The 19,931-nt window shown below is 43.0% G+C and overlaps 1 protein-coding gene across 16 annotated transcripts in view; it reads right to left on the bottom strand.

The window, feature by feature from the left end:
• SGMS1 (sphingomyelin synthase 1) overlaps positions 1-19,931 on the bottom strand; it is a 216,020-nt gene that overhangs the window by 84,886 nt on the left and 111,203 nt on the right. For 10 of the 16 annotated variants that reach the window (XM_075935069.1, XM_075935074.1, XM_075935067.1 and 7 more), the window contains one exon: positions 11,447-11,526. The exons of 3 other annotated variants lie outside the window; for them this stretch is intronic. The gene's annotated coding sequence lies outside the window, so the exon portion shown is untranslated. 3 more of the 16 variants (XM_075935078.1, XM_006121462.4, XM_075935080.1) reach the window with 3 other exon arrangements.

The raw sequence follows: 19,931 nt of genomic DNA on the forward strand, positions 1-19,931 counted from the left end.
ACTGTAGTCACAGTGTTACTGTTGTTATTCACAACTTTGTCACTTTCTCACTGAAGCTTGGGAAAGCTGAATAAGCAACAGAGGCAAGCACTAGAGTTATTCACAGGGGAGGAGAACCCCAAAACAGATGGTGAGGAGAAATAGGTGGCTGAAGGTCTCTTTCCTTCCCACTTCTGAGGACAGAAAAAATGTCAGATTCAGTGATAGGAGTAATGATGAAAGGGGAGAGTGAGGTATAATGAAGCTTGAGAAGATGGAACTATGAATGTATCAGCTACCAAGCCTAACCATAATATTAAATAAATTTAAAAAAAACAAATAGTCTGGCAGCACTTTAAAGACTAACAAAACGTATAGATGGTATACTTTCATGGGCAGATCAAGCCTCAGACCCAGATTCCAGAATAGCAACCAGAAAGGAATTCCCTACGTCCTCCCAGCATATCAGGGGGATAGAGGGAAGTGTGAGAGGCAGCTGCCTCCTCACTAGAATGTTGCTGCTTGACCACGATCCTAGGTCCTTCACTTCACCATCACTTGTCTCTGAGTCCTAATTATTAGACTTATGTCTCTATTTTAAAGCTCTGCTTACGGACACCTATTACTGTAATGCCCTAATCACACAACACACCTCCTTCCCAGGGGCAGAATCAGAAACTTCACTTTAATGAGATCCAGAAGATGGGCTGAAAATGAAGGTGACAGTTTACTTGCTCTCTCTGCCACCAACCAGAGAAAGGTCATGCTGCAATATATACTGCTCTCCTGAAGAAAGAGCACAGCACTCAACCAATTTTTTAATTCAACTTTGTTCCATACTTTTCACAAATCAGGAACTACAGCATAACACCTATAAGAAATACATTAATGTGTTTTCACTTTATGTAAATTCTTCTACAGTAGTTATATTTGTATATCTTTAAATATAACCTGCCCTCTGCTTGGTAAAAGAGCAACCATTACAAAACTCTTCACCCAAAATACATGCACTTCCACACAGTACTTTAAGTTATATTTAAATTTCCTCAAGATATATAAACCTATAAGAAATCTCATATATATGTTTTAATTCATATTTCACTAAGGGGATTAGTATGGGAGAGAAGGAGAAACATGCATTTGACAAAAATGGACAAATGGTATCACATATTCCTCAAAAACATTTTCCAAAATAGTTTTTTTTTAATCTAGAACTAGAGTTATACTCTCCTTAAAATTTGTTCAGATCAGCAACATGTTTTCCGTGGCTCCAGTAAATGAAAAAATAGCCTAATTAGTCACTAGATTTTCTATAATACCTGTATCATCCAGTTAAATGCTAGCACACTGGTTAACAAACTCAGGTCCACATACCACTAGAGATCTATGGCATAGGAAGGCAAACTACAGCTTGTGGGCCATATCCGTCCTTTCAGACCCTTCAGTCTGATCCCGAGCTCCCGCTGTGGAGCAGGATCAGGACAGCCTTGCTGGGAGGCAGCCCAACTCCTGGGCAGCATTGCAAGCATAAGTGGCTAGCCTCCAGCCCCTCTCCATCTTTCCCCACACACACCTTCCTGGAAGCCTCAGCTTCCCCAGTGCCTGGGGGACATGGTCAGGGGGTGGGAAGTAATGGGGGCAGGTATAATGGGGGGCAAGAAGCAGGGGGAGTTGGATAGATGATGGGGCCTGGGCCACGCCTGGCTGTTTGGGGAGGCACAGCCTCCCACAGCCTTCCCTACCCAGCTCTCCATAGAATTTCTGTACCCAATGTCACCCTCAGGCCAAAAAGTCTATTCATCCCTGGCCTATGGAGACCTGCCTATTCATGCGGATCTGGCTCTCCTTACTTCCAACTGATAAAATCACATTAAAAGAGGCTAAAATACATTAGTACTTTCCTGTTATTATTTTTCCAATTAAAGCAATTGCCATGCTGGTTTCATACACGATTAAATGGACAAGAGGAGGTCCGTATACATACCTGTGAGAAGGAAGGGCTGTTCACAAGATCCTTAATATGACATCAGGGCTACAAAAAAGTGAGAGATCCCCTGTTCTAGAATACCTGATAGAAAGATCCCTACCAAATTACTTTTTAAAAGAACAACCACAATTCCAGTTATTTTCACCATCATCTTCATTCAGCCTGATCTGCCATCAAATATTCACTAAGGAAGCTGAGTAACAAACTAAAAAATTACATAAAACTGAAAGTACATGTAAAAAGTCACTCCCCTTTTGGAGATACTTACTCTTCAGCTAATGAGAAGAAAGGACTTAACATTCTAGTTAGCCCTTATTTGACCAATGAAGAGTAACAAAGTGGACTTATTGCAGTTCTAATACTGTGTGCCTTTTTTCCAAAAAATCATGTACTCTTGACATTTTAAGATGCGGTTGTATTTTATTCTTCACCGAGCAATCTCAGGCCTTCTACTATGCTTCAGATTTGTCTTATGATTAAAACATGATCGTTCAGAATATAAGATCTGCTAATTCACTGACATTTTGCCATCTAATTCACATGACAGAATTTTTCTCTCCGTGGCTTTGCTGCTAACGATCTGGGAATTGCACTTTTTTCTTATTTTAAGTATATATTAATATAGTTTGTCCGTTCAGAAAGGAAACATGTCTAAAAGATCAAACTTCAGAATTTCAATTCAGTGTTTCAGCACGCTTTTTACATACTAAGCTCCCTCTCCTCCAAATGACAAAGTTCATGTTACACTTCCTCTCTACTGAATGTTCGCAGTTACTAGTTTTCAAACTGTTTTCTCTATACTTCACTTTTTAACTCAAAAGAAATCATAGCAAATCTTCCCTGAAAGCAGCTACAAAGAGCACACACTAGCTTAATGCCACATGTACAGATAAAGCATTTATATAAAGCACATTCTCACCAAACACATGCCTGGCTCAAAGATTGCTGCTTCTTCAGCTGTATTTTCTCGGTGAACTGTGTACAATGACGTCAGCAGCACTTAAGAAGAGAGGAGGAGAAAAAAAGCATACTGGGAAATCCAGTCCATCTGTGACATGTGGGCGGGTGAAACTATTTCCCGTTATAGACAGATTAAAGTATATAACTGCTCAGCTGACAGAGTTGATCCATTTCACTACAATTTGCAGAGCTTAGAGGAGTGGAGATGGATGTGTCTGTAGAAAGCCGCTTTTCTGGTATGCAGGGTGTGGTACTGCTTAGCTGGTTTAACTTTGATAAATGTTAGAAAGAATGAGTCAGCCTACTGGGCTTTTAAAAACAAACATTTTCATTGCCTGTTAAAGAAATACATTCTTCCTAGGATTTTTTTCAGATGATTTAACACAATCTGGAATTTTAAATGGCTTCTGACGTTTACCATAGTTTCATGTGGCAGTTTACATTTCACTTTTAATGTGTTCCAACTCTTACAATCACTTATATGTATTTTTATTGATCAATTTACATTATCTAGCCCAGCACTCTCAAATCCAATTATTGTATTCAACTTTCTAAATTAATTTGATGAAAGCTACAGTTCAGCATGACTTTGTACATGGAAAATAAACAAATAAGAAAACTGGAAGCTGAGATAAAGTATTACACCACAAAGGTCAGAAACAGCACAGAGAGGAAATATTCATTCTCCAATACATAGGTAGCGGAGTCTAAAGCCGGTTCCCTGACATAACAAGAAAAAAACTCGAACTTAACTATCTGACTTCCTTCCAAACTACATACTACAAGTCAAACTTTCCTACTCTAGCACTCTTAGGACCTCAACAATAGTTTGTGGACAAGGGGAGGTTAGGGCTCCCCACCCAGCTATAGGCTCTGCTCCCTGCCGTAGCCTCCAGCACTTCACCGTGCAAGCCCTGACCGGAGCTGCATTCCCCACTGTGCCAACCATAAAAAGGGGCCGGCCCCAATTCCTCTAGCCCCAGATGGGGCTATGCCTAGGGTTGCCAGATGGTTTCAACAAAAATACCGGACACACTTGACATTACATCACAATCTACATTACATCTTATTTAGAAAATACCGGACATTTATTTTGCTTCAGCTACCCCAGACTAACACGGTTACATCTCTATCACTATTCGGACATTTATATTTTCTCAATTTGTTTCAAGAACAGAAAGCTCAAATATTGGACTGTCCGGTTCAAAACTGGACACCTGGCAACCCTAGCTATGCCCCCCAAAGCGCCAGTCTGGGTTGTCCGCCCAGTTGCCGGCACCGCTGACTCCAGCCCTGGTTGTGCCCCTACCCCTATCATGCCAGCCCCAGCCAGAGCTGTGTTCCTGTCCACTGACCCTGCTGCCTCCAGCCCCAGTTTGGGCTGCACTCTTTGTCGTCAGCCCTGGTTAAGGCTATGTTCCCCACCGCACCAGCCCCATTGGGGATGTGCTCACCACTACCAGCCCAGACTGGGCTGCGTTTCTGAACCTGGACAGCCAGAGTTCTCCGTACCAACAATATCCATGGTCCTGCTGGACCACAGATGTTGCCAGACCAGAGAGTCCCGGATTTTAGAGGTACAAATTATACTAGGAGCAATATATATAACCAACAGTTAGAAACTTGCTGCTGGTTTTTATAAGGCAGACAACATTATTAGTCTATCAAGAAGTATTTCCTAATTCTCCTCCCCTCCTCACCTGTCCACAGAAAACAGTTTGAAGGGGAACAGGTAGGAAAAAGATGGGGTTGAGTCAGCCTGGATGAAGAGATACATACTGATAAATAAATGTGCTGTTGCGTGCAATGGCTCCTTGTTAGCAAGGAAAACCAGAATTAGAGAAGCGAACAGATGAAAAGGAGGTAACAGCAACTGCATCAGGGCATAGTACAAGGGGACATGGCAGGATATCCCTCTGCAAGTTCAAGCTGAAGTAAGAGCAACCAAAAGTATGTAAGCATTTGCTATGTGGAAAGGAAAACAAGAACATTTTTGGATGGATATCTCTTTCAAATATCCCCATTAAACCATTCTAATACTAAGAGATTACTACACATGAACAAGCATTAGATAAACAGGATTCGTCACAAATTTAGGGCTTTCAGCATTTATGTACTGTAGTATGATATTAGCTTAATCAGATTTTAAAATGAAAAAATAATTCTGACCTAATCTTACTTTAGAAAGATTCTCACTAAAGAAAAGTTCTGAGTTTGTCATTATCTCCAACATATAGGCAAACAGCACAGTACTCTGCAAAGCCAACTTGCAAAGAAAAGCCAGACTTTGGATGCAATGGTGCAAAACACAATTCATACAAGGATGTTTCTTGTCCTCTTCACAATGGAATTATTCTCCTGTTTACTGGAAAGCTATATAATACATTGGTTGAATAAATAAATGGCGTGAGTCCAGGGTTGTAGTGAAAGAATAGTCACACTAAGCATCAAGTTCCCCGATGAACAGATAAAATTCCAGGTAAAAAACGGGATTAGTTAATGTTTCCACAGGCAACAAAACATGCTGCACGCTCTGTCAACCATGAAGGGTGTCTACACAGCAACTGAACACCCTCAGCTGGCCCAACCACCAACTCAGGTTCACAGGACTGATGCTGTAAAATTGTGTTGTAGACATTTGTGCTCGGATTGGAGGGACTTTGTCCCCTTGGGCGTCCTACATCTGTAGCCAGAACCCAAATATCTACACTGCAATTTTACAGTCTTAACAGCTGAGTTAGCTAACAGAGGCCAACCAGGGCTGTTTAATTGCTATGTAAATGTATCCAGAGAAAAAATAAGAGTACATATCCCAGCAATCAGTGGAATCTCTTATCAGTTAAATGGTTAGCTGGCTAACCACTGTCATCTCTACCGTAAACTTCAATTATCAATCGTGGAAATATGTTTTCATCAGTTTGTGAGCATGCATGCATACAGGGGAATAAATGTTTATCATCATTTACCAATAAAATTATCATCTTTCCAAGCCTGATCAGGGCAAGGAGAACAAAGTGAAAATGAAACCAAAGAACTGACTTTGTGTCTTTTTGTTTATTTCTGCTTTACAGTATAATAAGAAAAGGCAACCTTCAGAGTTTTTTTTATTTTACTTTTTCCACTTTTGTCCTGCTTGTTTTCTCCCCTTGGAATTGTCAAGCATATCAAGTCTGGTGTTCCCTATTTTTTAGGAAGTAGTCTGAAGTCCCAGATGTGTTTCTTTCAGACTTTAATTAAAAGGGGACTGTGACAGGGCGAGGCAGCCCCGCATTGAACCTACAGGGCCCAGCCAGGGTTACCTGGCTGCAGAGGCTCCTCCCCCTCAGTCCTACCGAGCATGCCCGGGCTGCAGCAGGGCTATAAAAGCCTGGGCCAGGACTCAGTCAGGGGAGGCAGCCAAAGGAGAAGGACTGGAGAAGGGAGCTCTCCCTCAGCGGTTGCCAGGGACTCCAGGAGAGGCCGGAAGGAAGGTGGAGGTGAATCGGTGCAACCCAGAGACTGCCTGCCGAGAGGACGCCGGCCTGGAGATCGCAGCCAGCTGGGCAAGTCCAGGGGAAGGAAGCCCGGGGGTCCAGGTAGGAAGTGGCCCAGGGCAGGAGCAGGAGCTGCCGCTCCCAGCCCGAGAACCTCGGCGCGTTTCGGCTGGATGGCCCCGCCGAGAGAGTGACCCGGTACCTGGTCACTCACAGGGCCCTGGGCTGGGACCCGGTGGAGTAGGGGGGACCCAGGTCCCCCTACCTGGGGTGTGCCCCCGCTACAACGACAAACTGCGTTGTGGACTTGGCCTTGCTTAATGGGCCAGCTATAGACTGTTTTGTGGACTCGGCCAGGGGGCCTTAGCCCTGCTTAAAGGGCCAGCTATAGACTGTTTTGGGGACTCAGGCCAGAGGGCCTTTGGCCTGGCTTAAAGGGCCAGGGAGAGACTGTATCACAAGGGGTCGGGGACCCAGGCGGGAGGGGCCCGCCACAGGGACACACACTAAAGTTTTCATGAAGGCATATTTGCCTATTTTTTTTCTTGAAGGTCACCTTTAATGAAGCAGGTAGACCCTTGTTCAAGAAATTTTCATATTGTTGTGAATCTTCTTTCTGGAGAATATTTTATATTAGCTTGTGGTGAAAATGCCAGCAGAGTTGAGACAAGTTTGACCCTAGTCAATTGATTTTAAATCTAAATACAGAGAAACTGCACTAGCAATGTTGGGTTAATGTTGGTCACCTAACAATATCCACGGTGTTTTTTGTTTTTAATATTAGCTGCCTTTGACTCTCCTGTCCATGACACACTTAGAGATGGATATGCTCAAGCTGGTCCCTCCTACCTCTGAAAGATCTCAGGATAATACTGGGTAACTGTTCACCTTAAGAACTGCCTTATTTCAGGGTTCTAGCAGGTTCATTTCTATTAATTCCACTACACAATTCAAGATTCATGAACCATGATTTGGGGGATTAGAGACAGTACATAAGGTTTAAATGTGTAACATAAAGGTTGTAAAGGTTTCAGTGTGCTGAAGACACCCAACTTTATTTCTAACTAATCCAGACCTGCTAGTGCAGTAACACTGAAGTTTCATGGGACCACGACCTGGATAAGGTCCCTATTTTTATTTTATTGGTAATTTTATTTTATTGACTATTAACACCACCCAATTGCTTCTGAAGATCCAGATAAGAGCATTTTCCAAAAAAAAATTTTTTTAGCAGCAATGGACAAAGGCAGATCTTATTACCGTTATCCATGTCACCTATGGGTTGAATTACTGTTGTAAGCACTACAAATATGATCTTCAACTATACTTTACAATAGAAAAACTTAGATCTTACATTTATTCAAAAACTTACAGCTAGGACAGACCTTGTCTAGACTCTTTATGAGAAGTATTTTCTGAAAGGACTTCCTTGAATTAGTTCTCAGAAATCTGTATGATCTACTAAAAAACTTCACACTTAAGGTTCCAGTTGTTGCCTCAAGACTGGGGATTATCTGAAGCACAAGAGAACTTAAAAAACCCCTCTAATTTGAACAGCAGTACATTCACATCCAGTGTTTCTACGCTTTGCAACTCACTCCCACGATGATGCACCAAAACCTGAGACATAATGCAAGACTCTCCTGTTTTCTCACAATTTTTCCAAGAATAAGGTGTGGATCAGGTTTGGCTGGCATTATGGGAAAGATAAAGGGCAGTAAGTTTTTGTAACGGAGGCAGTATTTTTAGGAATGCCTTTTAATATGTTTGACTGTTGTGTGCAGTTTAAATATTGTAAGTGCCCAGAGAACTGGGAATATATATTTATTTAGCTCTGAAAAAGTAAAGATAGTAAACTTGGTTGTGACCTTTCAAAGTACTTGTAAATTCTACTGCATAGCTCCAACTTGCTGCCAGATAAAAACAAGTGGGTGGCCAAAACATTATTACCTTTTGTGTGGTTTCCTAGATCTTAGGAGCAAGAATTACGGGCACTGGTCCCAGGGACAGAGGTGACCTGTATCAGCTGTGAGTCAATAATGTGGGTAACTGGATTGGTTTGGTATGACCTGGGCTGTCCTTAGACATATGAAAAATATGCAGCTTCATGAGGCACCTGAAAATTTGAGGCATCCCTACAGGAATACCATGACCACCTCTGCTGTCTGGTTCTTCTTCAGTCCCTAGCCCTGGCTGCTCTCTCCTGTTGGCAGTAGGTTTTCTCCCACCCCCCCCCCCCCACCCCCCACCCTTCTCCTCTCTCCCACCACATGCTCCTTTTCGACAGCAGCCAGCCACTACTGAGGTCTCCCTCCTGCCAGGCCGGAGGCGGAGAGGAGCCCTCAGTTTCTGCAGCTCCACTAGCCCCAAGGAAACCTGGCATCACAGAGGAAAAGTGGGAGGGGAAAGGAAGGGAGGAAGCCTGGTAGAAGCTCTGCGAGAGGTAGGGAGCAGAGAAGAGGAGGCTTAGTTACACAGGGTCCCATAAACGCTAACAGTAGCTCTGGGTATGGTGTGTGCCTCAAGGCTATGTGAAACAGTGAAAATGGAGGAAGACTACCATCTCACGACTTCTATGTGTTGTCTTCACTGTTCATTGTGATGTGGCTCTAAGGTGCTTTGCCCTATAGGAGAATGCATGTATGGTTTTTGTTAGAACAGAGGAAGAACATCGGAAGAGTACTGCTTTCCACTATACTGTCATCACAGTGCTTCATCCTCTCCTTTCTATTAGATCAGTGGTTCTCAAAGTGTGACCATCTTGCAGGTAGACCACAAGCTCAGCGCTCACCCCCTACACCCATAGTGGAGAGCCTGTGCTGGCACTCCAACCCCGCAGCTCTACCCCACAAGGCTGGAGTGCCAGCATGGGCTTTCCACTGAGGGGTGGAGGAGTGAGCTTCATGGGCTGGATCTAGTTTGCGGGGCAAGAAACCCTAAGCTCCCTTTCCCCATCTGGGGGAACAGCTGTGCAGGAAATCGCTTGCCTGAAGGCTTTCCCCACTGTTCTCATAGGCCAAAATCACAGCCAATGGGAGCAGCAAGGGTGTGATGCCTGGGAGCCCGTGAGGCAGAGAGCCAGGTAAGTGCCCCCATCTCCCTCATACCCAAACCCCACTCCCCATCCCCCTCCCACCAAGACTCCATGCCTACACCCTGCACCAGCACCCTACCTCCTCCTCCCAGGCCCTTCACTCTCAGCCTGCTCCTACACTCTACCTCCCGGCCACACCACGCACTCCCAGCCCCTCCTGCACCCATTTTGTCATCATAGATGGTTGGACAGTGGTCTGCAGAAAGGCCTGTGAGTGGGGTGAGCCACATGCCAAAATGTTTGAGAACCCCTGATTAATACCAATTATCAGAAACCACTAAGCTAAGAAATGAAGTAGTTTCTCATGATTAAAATGTGACTGTGAAAGCTGCATTTTACCTTGTGAAACAGTGTCTTACTCTGCACTGCAATAAATGCCATCTAGTGCTTTTACAAGAAAAACCAAAATCTTTCATTCGGAACTCTCTGGTTAAGTAAGGATACTCCAAAAATCAAGGTGTTTAAGAAATTCAATTAGATAAATGGTTTCTCAATAGGCTTAGGTAGGTATGAAATAAATAGCTTACAAGACTGCCCAATTTATATCAACCACTGCAAATGGACTGTGCGTGAGATGTTATGTATCCATTTTATATCAAACTATACATGGCATCAAACTTACACATGGCCTTATATTTACTTGATTCATCTAAGCTTCAGTATCTTTCCTTCCATGTTAGTAGTTGTTTGATTTTTAATTCAAACTATTTTTAAAGTTTATTTTTACACAAAGCCAGAAAAAAAGAGGTACCAATAAATATTGACACACACACACACACACACACACACACACTTTAGAATTTTTCACTACTGACTTCAAAGGCAGCACTGAGCATATCTGAGAATTCACATTCTCCTACACTTCAACAAACACCGTCTACAAGACATAAATTATACACCGATGAAACAGTAAAAGCTACAAATTTCTCTTTCACAGTTAAATATACCATTTGGGGAATTTTTTCTGGAAATCTTCCTTAAATTGACAAATCATTATAGATTTAGAAGGACTGTGTTCCACGTGCCAGTTTTTGGACTACTATAAAATGAAATAATTATTTTAATTTTTTTTCCAATACAAATAGTTTAAAAGATTTAAACAAGAATGATGCAAGCCTTTTAAATTATTTGGGGTTTTTTTCTGGATAAAGGATTGCCAAGGATCCTGAGAAATGTATGACAAACACAAACAATCTAATTATAACAAATCGGGTATCCCCAATTTACTGGGTCACCCATCTCACAAGCTGCAGTATTTAAATAGGCTGAAATTACTGCTGAAATGGGAAATTGGGGACAGGGATGAATTTTGTATGTCATTCTAGACAGTGCCTCTTTATCATATGCCCTCAATACTGCATGTAGATGTATTGGTAGGGTTACCAAATACTTGTTTGAAGCCATTTATTTGTTTTATGAGCCAAAACACATTTAAATAAACCATCACGAGAAAGGGATCTCAGGCTTTGGAACACTCTTCATAGACAGTACTGATATGAAATTCCAACCCACTTGTACCATTCACTGATGACAGCTTACACATTGCAAAATCTATTGAAACAAGGAATTAGTTTTATGGACAGCAATGGAAATGCAATAAATTAGTACAATTACCATGCATGCATTACTCTCAATTTTAGCTTTTAGTGATACGGGGCAACTTAATGACACTGGACAAAAAAACACTCTTTGAAAGGAATTATTTCAAATAAAATACCTTTGACCTATCCAATAAGCAGATGAATTCTAATTACACAATTACAATCTAACAAACAGATAAATATGAAAGAATGAATTTCAGTAACCACTACTTTTAACCCGTGTGTAACTTTAGTGCATTTTTCCTTAATCATTACCCTTGACGCAGTGTAAACGATTTTTCCAACTGTGTTTTTATTTAATTGAGGTATAATATATCCAAGCTCATTTAGAAAGAAAAAGGTTACTGCTTACCTTTAACCTTCTTTGCTATACATATCCCACCTTCTCTCCATCCTCCCAATTATGTTAATGTTGTGCTACTGTATCTCTACCTATGAGAAAGCAGAGAGACAGTTCATTTCTCACAAATTTTGTCACAGATGGAATATCAAATTATCCTAACACTTTCTCATTTATATATTCAACAAAAACATATCTCAATGTGCCACAAACCTGAGTAGATTATACAAGAGCTTTCCTTAATTTCACCCACTTATAGTGCTAGCACTATTATTCAGCATATATTTATTTAGTTTTGCTTCAGTTGTTCCCTACCACAACCAATAACAATATCAGGAAGTATAGTGTTTAAAGAGCCACACAAAGAAAAATAGAGAATTCTTGCCTTAAAATATTCTGCCTGTTTTGCGGAAGTTCCCTGATTGTTTCCATTGTCACTGTTCACAAGCCAAACAAATATGTTCTTTGATCCACTAAGAAATGGGGGTTGCAAAGAATGTAACAAGACCTTAAAGCTTTGACTAGAAGGTCTTGTACAGGAGGAATATGACTAACATCCAAAGAATGAGATACTGTTTTGAGGGAAAATGGTAGAAACACAAAATCCCACACACATTTTTCTGTAATTCTCTAAACTTTCAAGCACTGGGTAAAAATAAATTGGGGACTAACCACTAATGGCCTGCTTTGCAAAGGTGCTCAGCCCTTACAACTCCCTTTGGCTTAAAGTAGTGGTTCTCAAAGTGTGGTCTGGGAGGAATGGCAGCACAGGAAACCCCTCATCTGAAGAGGTTTTCCCTGCTGCTCTCATTGGCCAGAATCATGGCCAATGGGAGTAGCTGGGGCTTGAAGAGTGGCACCAGGGTGTAGCTGGAGCTGCAAAGCCACATAAGTGTCCCCCCATCTCCCTCATGACCAGACCCTGCACCTCCATTCCCTTCACACACGCCTCCCACCACATTCTCCTTACACACCCCATCTCACCAAGATCCCCCCACTCAACCCCAGCCTTCTCCTGCACCCAGCCTCCACCCAACCCCAGCCTGCTCTTGCAGCCAACCTCCAACCCAGACCTCCACCCTCAGCTTACTCCTGCACCCAATTCTGTCAATATGGGTGGTTGGTTGATGGTTAGCAAAAAGGTTTGTGTTAAGCAGTGTGGGCCACGGGCCAAAAAGTTTGAGAACCACTGGCTTAAAGGAAGCAACAGAAACTTCGAACTTCTGAAGAACAGACTACTAACTACAGTAATGCTATCCAAACGTACACAAAAATCAGTGGGATAAATCATTCAAACACCTCTATCCCACTAGATGACATCAAAACACTTGTCCATTGACTTGTCTTTAGAGTTAATAACCATGTCAGCATGTCCTGTCCCAAAGCACTGACTTGACTCCAGTGTTTTAAGTCTGAGGTCTACGGCTGCTACAGTTCATGTTATTTGGGGCAGGGGTGGAAAGGAGGGCAAATAAATTCAACAGCTTCACCAAATTCAACAGCTTCTCAAATCAGGGTCCTGGGGTCCCATCCAGAGTATGACTGAGGTGGCTGCTGAAGGTTCCCCCCAATGCATTGGGCCTGCAGCAGCCACCCCAAACCATCCTACATCTCTGGTTGTGCAAAATGTGTCATGTGATGACCCCAGGAGCTGCTTCTGAAAGTTATAGGCACCATTCCTGCAACTTTATGAACAAGAACATGATATAATGGAAGAAGGAGCAGTTGACCAAACAGGAGGAGGGAGCAAACAGCATGGACAGAAAGGGAAAAGCAGTGCATAAGCAGAGCACTGTTTATGGGATGAGCAGTGTGAGATGGTAGTGGGAGGAGTATATCTGAACCATTGAGGCTTGTGATAGTACAGTCTCTCACATGGAGAGGATTAATGGATTCTGTCTGGGAACTTGGTTAGATGCTTGCTCAAGATTCTTATCCTGACAGACTTCGTGACACTTTGGCAAAGGCCTGCTCCAACTTCAGAAAATGTATCCTGGAACGTAAAAGTCTTAGGCGGTAGCCGTGTTAGTCTGTAACTGAAAAAACTTTAAAAGAATGGTCCTGCAGCACCTTAGACACTAACAAAAAAATGTAGATGCTATCATGAGCTTTCATGGGCACAAACCACTTCTGCAGGTGAATGGAAGGGATCCAGGGATGCTTCAAGACCATTTGTTGTTTTTTTTAAAGTTTTTCCTAGAATTGAATTTAACTTTTAGGACCCTGGTATAGGTAGAGGCCTTCTTCTTTGAAGGCTAATTTTAGTCTGGAGACATGATAGAGAACCAAGGAAGAGATGAGAAATCCACATTGCATAGTAGGTTCAAAACTTTGGATGTCAAACTTAGGGATGTAATATTGTAGACGATTAACTGATAAGCAAAAGCTTATAGGATAATGCTATAGGCTACACACATTCCCGTCAGGCCCAGGGGGCCTCTCCCCACTGCAGTTATGCATTTAACATGTATTAGGAGCCAGGCGGACAGGCAGCCCAGCTCAGTTCTGGCTCGTGCTGGGTCTGGGAGCTCCACCCTACACTGTTGCCTCTGTAGCAAAAGCAATACTGTGGGGCAACAGGCAGCGGCCCATGAGGGAGGCTAGTTTTTAAACTGGCTCCCCTCACAGACCAGTTTCCCCCTGGCAACCCATGCTGCTGCCTCTGATACAAAAGCAGCAGCACAGAGTGGGTCAACTCCCCAGCTGACCCTGGGTTCCAGGGGAAGCAGAGGCAGCATTTTAAAGGGGCAGACCTGGAGCCAGCTGACCCCAGGGTCCCGGTGGCATTTCCCTGGAACCCGGGATCAGTTGGGGACTCCCCAGCTGACCTCGGGTTCCACTGCCGCGAGGAGCCTGGTGTCAGCTGAGAGTCCCCAGCTGACCCCGGACTCCCCAGCTGATCCCAGGCTCCTTGCGGCGTTTCCCTAGAATCCTGGATCAGTTGGGGAGTCTCTAGCTGCTCCCAAGTTCTGGGAAAATGCCACAAGATTCTAGGCTCCACGGCTGCCCCTTTGAAAGGTGCACAGGTGGCATTAAAAGGGGCGGTGGATGCCCCTTTGAAAGGCACCTGGGGTTTTTATCTTATAGAGGCAGCAAAGGGGGAGGCTATCAACTAGTTGACTAGTCAAAATACTAACTGATAAGCATGAGGTGAGGGCTCTCTAGCCCGGTCCTGGAAGGTGGGGTGCCGCTATAGCCCAGCCGAGCTAGAGTGGGGCCTCTTGCCTGTCCCCTTTTAATCAGTCAACCAATTAAACATCATAATTAACTGGTTAACCAGTTAAACAGGATTTGACATCCCTAATCCTAATGCATCTGTGAAAGGTGGAGAAGAAATAGAGAGGTAGAGATACAGGTTCAGACTGCAACCAATTTTGAACCAAACACGTATCCCCTTTCCTGTAACATCAGTTCACCTAACAGGAAAGAGAAACTGAGAAAAGTAGGAAGGAAGCTAGATTTAAAAAAAAATACCACATAAAAGGAAAACCTTTTAATGTCTTCAATATTTCTGATTGCCAGACCAAAAGACACAACAAAACAAAGACACAACTTCTACTTATTATACTGCAATTTATTTCCTTCTCCAAAATTTTTGAAAAGCTTAGCAATTCACCACTCTCACAAATAACAGCATTATCACCCATAAGTTCAGATCTAAATTCTCTATAAGGAAATGCTACTCAACAAGTAATTGCAATTTAATAGAACTGCCAAAGAACAACTGCCTTTGATTTGATTTGGAAAAGTCATTTTTATCTAAAAAGTTAAAAGTGCTGTACTGACAAAAACGTCTGGTCTTTTTTTCCAGATTTCTAAATTACAAATTTGACTTTCTTTTCTACTGAATGACATAGCAAAAATTTTCCAACTGCAACTCTACAGTACAGCAGTAAGAGTGCCCTGTTAGTTAATTATGACAACATACTAACACAAAAAAACCCACTTTTTGAAGCAGCTTTAGTCTAAAATAGATAGTGATGTATGTGCAGGTAAACTGGGACACAAAAAAACAGCTGTTTTAAAACTCCAATATTGTCTTTATTGCCACCAGAAATTTGATATAATTTTAGATCACTTACACAAGTAGGGTGTTCCCAGCATACTATGGAACATATCTCATGCTTTGGCAACTGAAGTTCCAAAGAGGAATGCTGCATCATAATCCAAATAAGTCACTATCTTAAAGTGCAAAGGAAACAGAGTTTATGTTTTCCTTCCTGTATGCTGAGTAACTAGGTATAATTCAAAACAACAACAAATAAAGTCCATTTATTTCAAGAAACTTTTTGCATGGAAAGTTTCCCCTTCCCCAACACAAACGCAGGCTTAAAAGTTCCCTTTATGCATATAAAATATGTATTTGTTTTCTGAGTGTATATGTATCTGTATATGTAAAAGTTTCAAAACATGATTTTGATAATTCTTCCTACCAACCATCCAAACTCTTCTGGAAACTCAGATAAATCACACCACCAGTTTTTTTCTCTTTTCCCAAATGGATCAAGAAATATTTGTCTTCAGGTATTACACAATATGTGACTTCACTTTACCTTTTGGTCTCCTCTTCATCAACATCTAAAACCATGTCTCAAATAGGGATGTGAAAGGTTAACCGGTATGCATTACTGGTTCCAGTTAACCACAGGGGGTGGAGCAGCTCACCGCCCATCCCAGTGCAGGGCTCACTGTGGGCAGGGGCTACTCTAGTGGGCCGGCAGAACAACCCCTGTCCATGACGGAGCTGGCCTGCCTGTCCACCCTCCCCTGCCACAGGTTACACATTGGCTCCCCTGCCAGCCCCGCTCCTGGGAAGCTGGCTGCAGAGCCCACAATGAAGCTTCCCTGGGATCAGCACCAGCAGGGGCTGATAGTCCCACTCCCGGTGAGGCTTTGCTGCGGGCTCTGAAGTATAAAGTTTAGTTAAAATTTATACAGCAGCACTCACAGCACGTGTAACTGGGATTTTCTGTGGTTACATGCTTGCCTTTTTAACTGACTTTTTACGTCCCTAGTCTCAAGTAAGGGCAGAACAAGCAGCAAACTTTATGTACTTTAGTTTTCAAACAGCTCCAGTCTTTTCCCATCTTTACTTTTTACTCTCTAGTTAGTACTCAACCAGACTTTTTAAGAATGTAATTACCTGAACAATAATTTTCAATGCACAAATTAAGAATTAAATCCTGGTTATCACTTTTACTCTTAGATTAGTAAAATGGCCTCTCTCTGAAAGTCATTTGTCTTCTTAAACAAGGTATTTTAAATTAACCTAAGCTTTTTGAAAGTGCTTATTACATTCAGGCTCAACACAAGAATATCCAGAAAGCTGAGAACAGAGATTTCAATGGACTGCTTCCTTTCTTGCAGTTAAGTTTTCTAATATGATACTGCAGTGGGAAAACAGTACAGTTCTTCAATGGTTCCTTAAGAAATAAGTTCTTTTCCTTCCTAGGAAAAGGTTTAAAGTCAAAAGACTATTAGCTAAGCCCCTGTACAGCCTAGTGTAGAGATGAGTAGATTTGAAGACTGTAATTTCTCATTGCTTTGGTTGAAGAGATCCCTTCAGTGCTCTCTCACGCAGAGTGTGATCATGTGTGTTAACAACTCTCTATTTTATCTCTGAATGATAGAATTCACTTGCAACGCAGACACCTATCTCCCCTCGCACTCCAGTTAAAACTGGAAGGCCAGATTCACAGAAGCAAAATGAAGGACAATGTAGCACTTTAAAGACTAACAAGATGGTTTATTAGATGATGAGCTTTCGTGGGCCAGACCCACTTCCTCAGATCAAATAGTGGAAGAAAATAGTCACAACCATATATACCAAAGGATACAATTAAAAAAAATTCACAGAGTTACTTTCAGCTCCCTGATTCTGTGCATGGCCCTCCATGCAAGTTAGAGCAGCCTACGGGTTAACCCTAATATGCACCAGCTAGCAATAGTGCCCAGGGACCAAGCCCTAAATCAGGATAACAGAGTGCAGTATGCACCACTAACTGCTCTCTAGAGCTGCCAGGTGGACAGCATAAGAGTTATGTAGTCTCTATGGGTACGTCTAGACTACATGCCTCTGGCGACAGAGGCATGTAGATTAGACTATCCAGCATAGGAAAATGAAGCGGCGATTTAAATAATCGCCGCTTCATTTAAATTTACATGGCTGCGCGCTGAGCCGATCTGCTGTTTGTCGGCTCAGCGCAGTAGTCTGGACGTTCCGCAGTCGACATCAAAGGTATTTGTCGACCGCGGAACGTCCAGACTACCGCGCTGAGCCGAAAAACAGCCGATCGGCTCAGCGCGGCAGCCATGTAAATTTAAATGAAGCGGCGATTATTTAAATCGCCGCTTCATTTTCCTATGCCGGGTAGTCTAATCTACATGCCTCTGTCGCCAGAGGCATGTAGTCTAGACGTACCCTATGTGACTGGAGAGCCAGCCATAAATACTCATCTAGAAGGCAAAGGCTAATTTTCCATTCCCTTTGTGATATGTGAGGAAAATAATCTGCCCCAAAATCTCTATAAAAATTTAAGAGGCAGGAATTTTCAGATAATACTGGTCTAAAGTTGTCCTTTTGTTCAATAGACACACACACAAAACAACCTTTCATTGCGTAAGTTTGTCTGCTGTTAGCTATGCATGGCTTTTTCTCTTTGGTATCTCCTTCATATCTAAGATTTTCCCCTTGTGGTAGCTGAACTATGACAAGCCTGATTACAAAGGCTGCAATTTATATTTTGGAACTTTACAGGATAACATAAAATAAGAGTTACAGCTACACTTGAATTCAGTTTGAAAATTTTTTGATACATACACGGTATTATGCAATTCAAATAAAATAGGTTATGTCTACACTACAGCGTTAATTTGAGTTATCTTAATTTGAAATAGTTAATCTGAATTAAGATAATTCGAATTAACACGTCTGCACACAAAATGCACTTTGAATTAGCATTTTGATAATTTGAAATACTGCGTTCACACTGAGGGGACATTGATTCAGATGTAAGGCTGGTCGGAACCAGGTCAGGGGTAGGACATCAGGTCAGGAGTGTATTTGTGTGGCTGTTGCCTGAGGCTATCTGAGGCTTGTGCTTGAAGGGACACACACACACACACACACACACACACACACACGGCAGCCGGTTCCCTGCTTGCTTGCCTGCTTTGCTGAGGGACGACAAAGCATTTGTGTCTCAGAGTGTTCTGGTTGCCCTCACTCGGGACACCATAGCACTCTGCAACATGGAGCCAGAACGGCCCCTGGGCACTCTGGTGCTTCTCGTGAACATGTTGCTGCGAACCTGGCTGCACTTTCTGCAGGCTGCCATCCGGGATGTCCATCGGGGGGCTGTCAGTATACAGGAGGCCCTGCAGGAGAGCTTCCACCCTGAGGAGCACTCAGAACTTCCCTGGTCTGTCCCACTGGAGGCTTGTGCCTCATTCATCTCTCATGTCCTTCCACTTACCCCTCCCCCCAACCTCGCTTCCGGAATCAAATAAAATACACGTATTTTCATGAACACAAACTCTCTTTATTTAATAAAACGGGTGAGGGAGGATGAAACTCTGGTGAGACTGGGGAAAGGAGGTGGGAGAGGGGAAGACAGAGGATGAGAGAGGGGAGGGGAAAACCTGGGAGGAGGGAGCTGGAAGGGGGAAGCAAGGGCAAGAAGGGGGAGGGGAAGCTCAGGCCTGGGGGTCTCGCCAGACCATCTTGATTTTCATGAGAACCTGCTCCTGGGATCGCATGGGGCCTTTGGTGGACAGGCTGGCAGCTATCCTGCCATAGACGGCCACATTCCTCCATCTAGTACGAGACTGTGGACATTGGGGGCATCCTCTCCTCCCCCAATCCTGAGTAACATAAGAACGGCCGTACTGGGTCAGACCAAAGGTCCATCTAGCCCAGTATCCTGTCTGCTGACAGTGGCCAGCACCAGGTGCCCCAGAGAGGGTGGACCGAAGACAATGATCAAGCGATTTGTCTCCTGCCATCCCTCTCCAGCCTCTGACAAACAGAGGCCAAGGACACCATTTTATCCCCTGGCTAATAGCCTTTTATGGACCTAACCTTCATGAAATTATCTAGATTCTCTTTAAAATCTATTATAGTCCTAGCCTTCACAGCCTCCTCTGGCAAGGAGTTCCACAGGCTGACTACATGCTGTGTGAAGAAGAACTTTCTTTTATTAGTTTTAAACCTGCTACCCGTTAATTTCATTTGGTGTCCTCTAGTTCTTCTATTTAGGAAACTAATAAATAACTTTTATCTGCCCTCTCCACACCACTCATGATTTTATATACCGCTATCATATCCCTCCACAGTCTCCTCTTTTCTAAACTGAAAAGTCCCAGTCGCTTTAACCTCTCCTCATATGGGACCCGTTCCAAACCCCTAATCATTTTAGTTGCCCTTTTCTGAACCATTTCCAAGGCCAAAATATCTTTTTTGAGGTGAGGAGACCACATCTGTACACAGTATTCAAGA

The sequence above is a fragment of the Pelodiscus sinensis genome, chromosome 8 (genome assembly GCF_049634645.1).
Source record: "Pelodiscus sinensis isolate JC-2024 chromosome 8, ASM4963464v1, whole genome shotgun sequence".
Classification (NCBI taxonomy): domain Eukaryota; kingdom Metazoa; phylum Chordata; order Testudines; family Trionychidae; genus Pelodiscus; species Pelodiscus sinensis.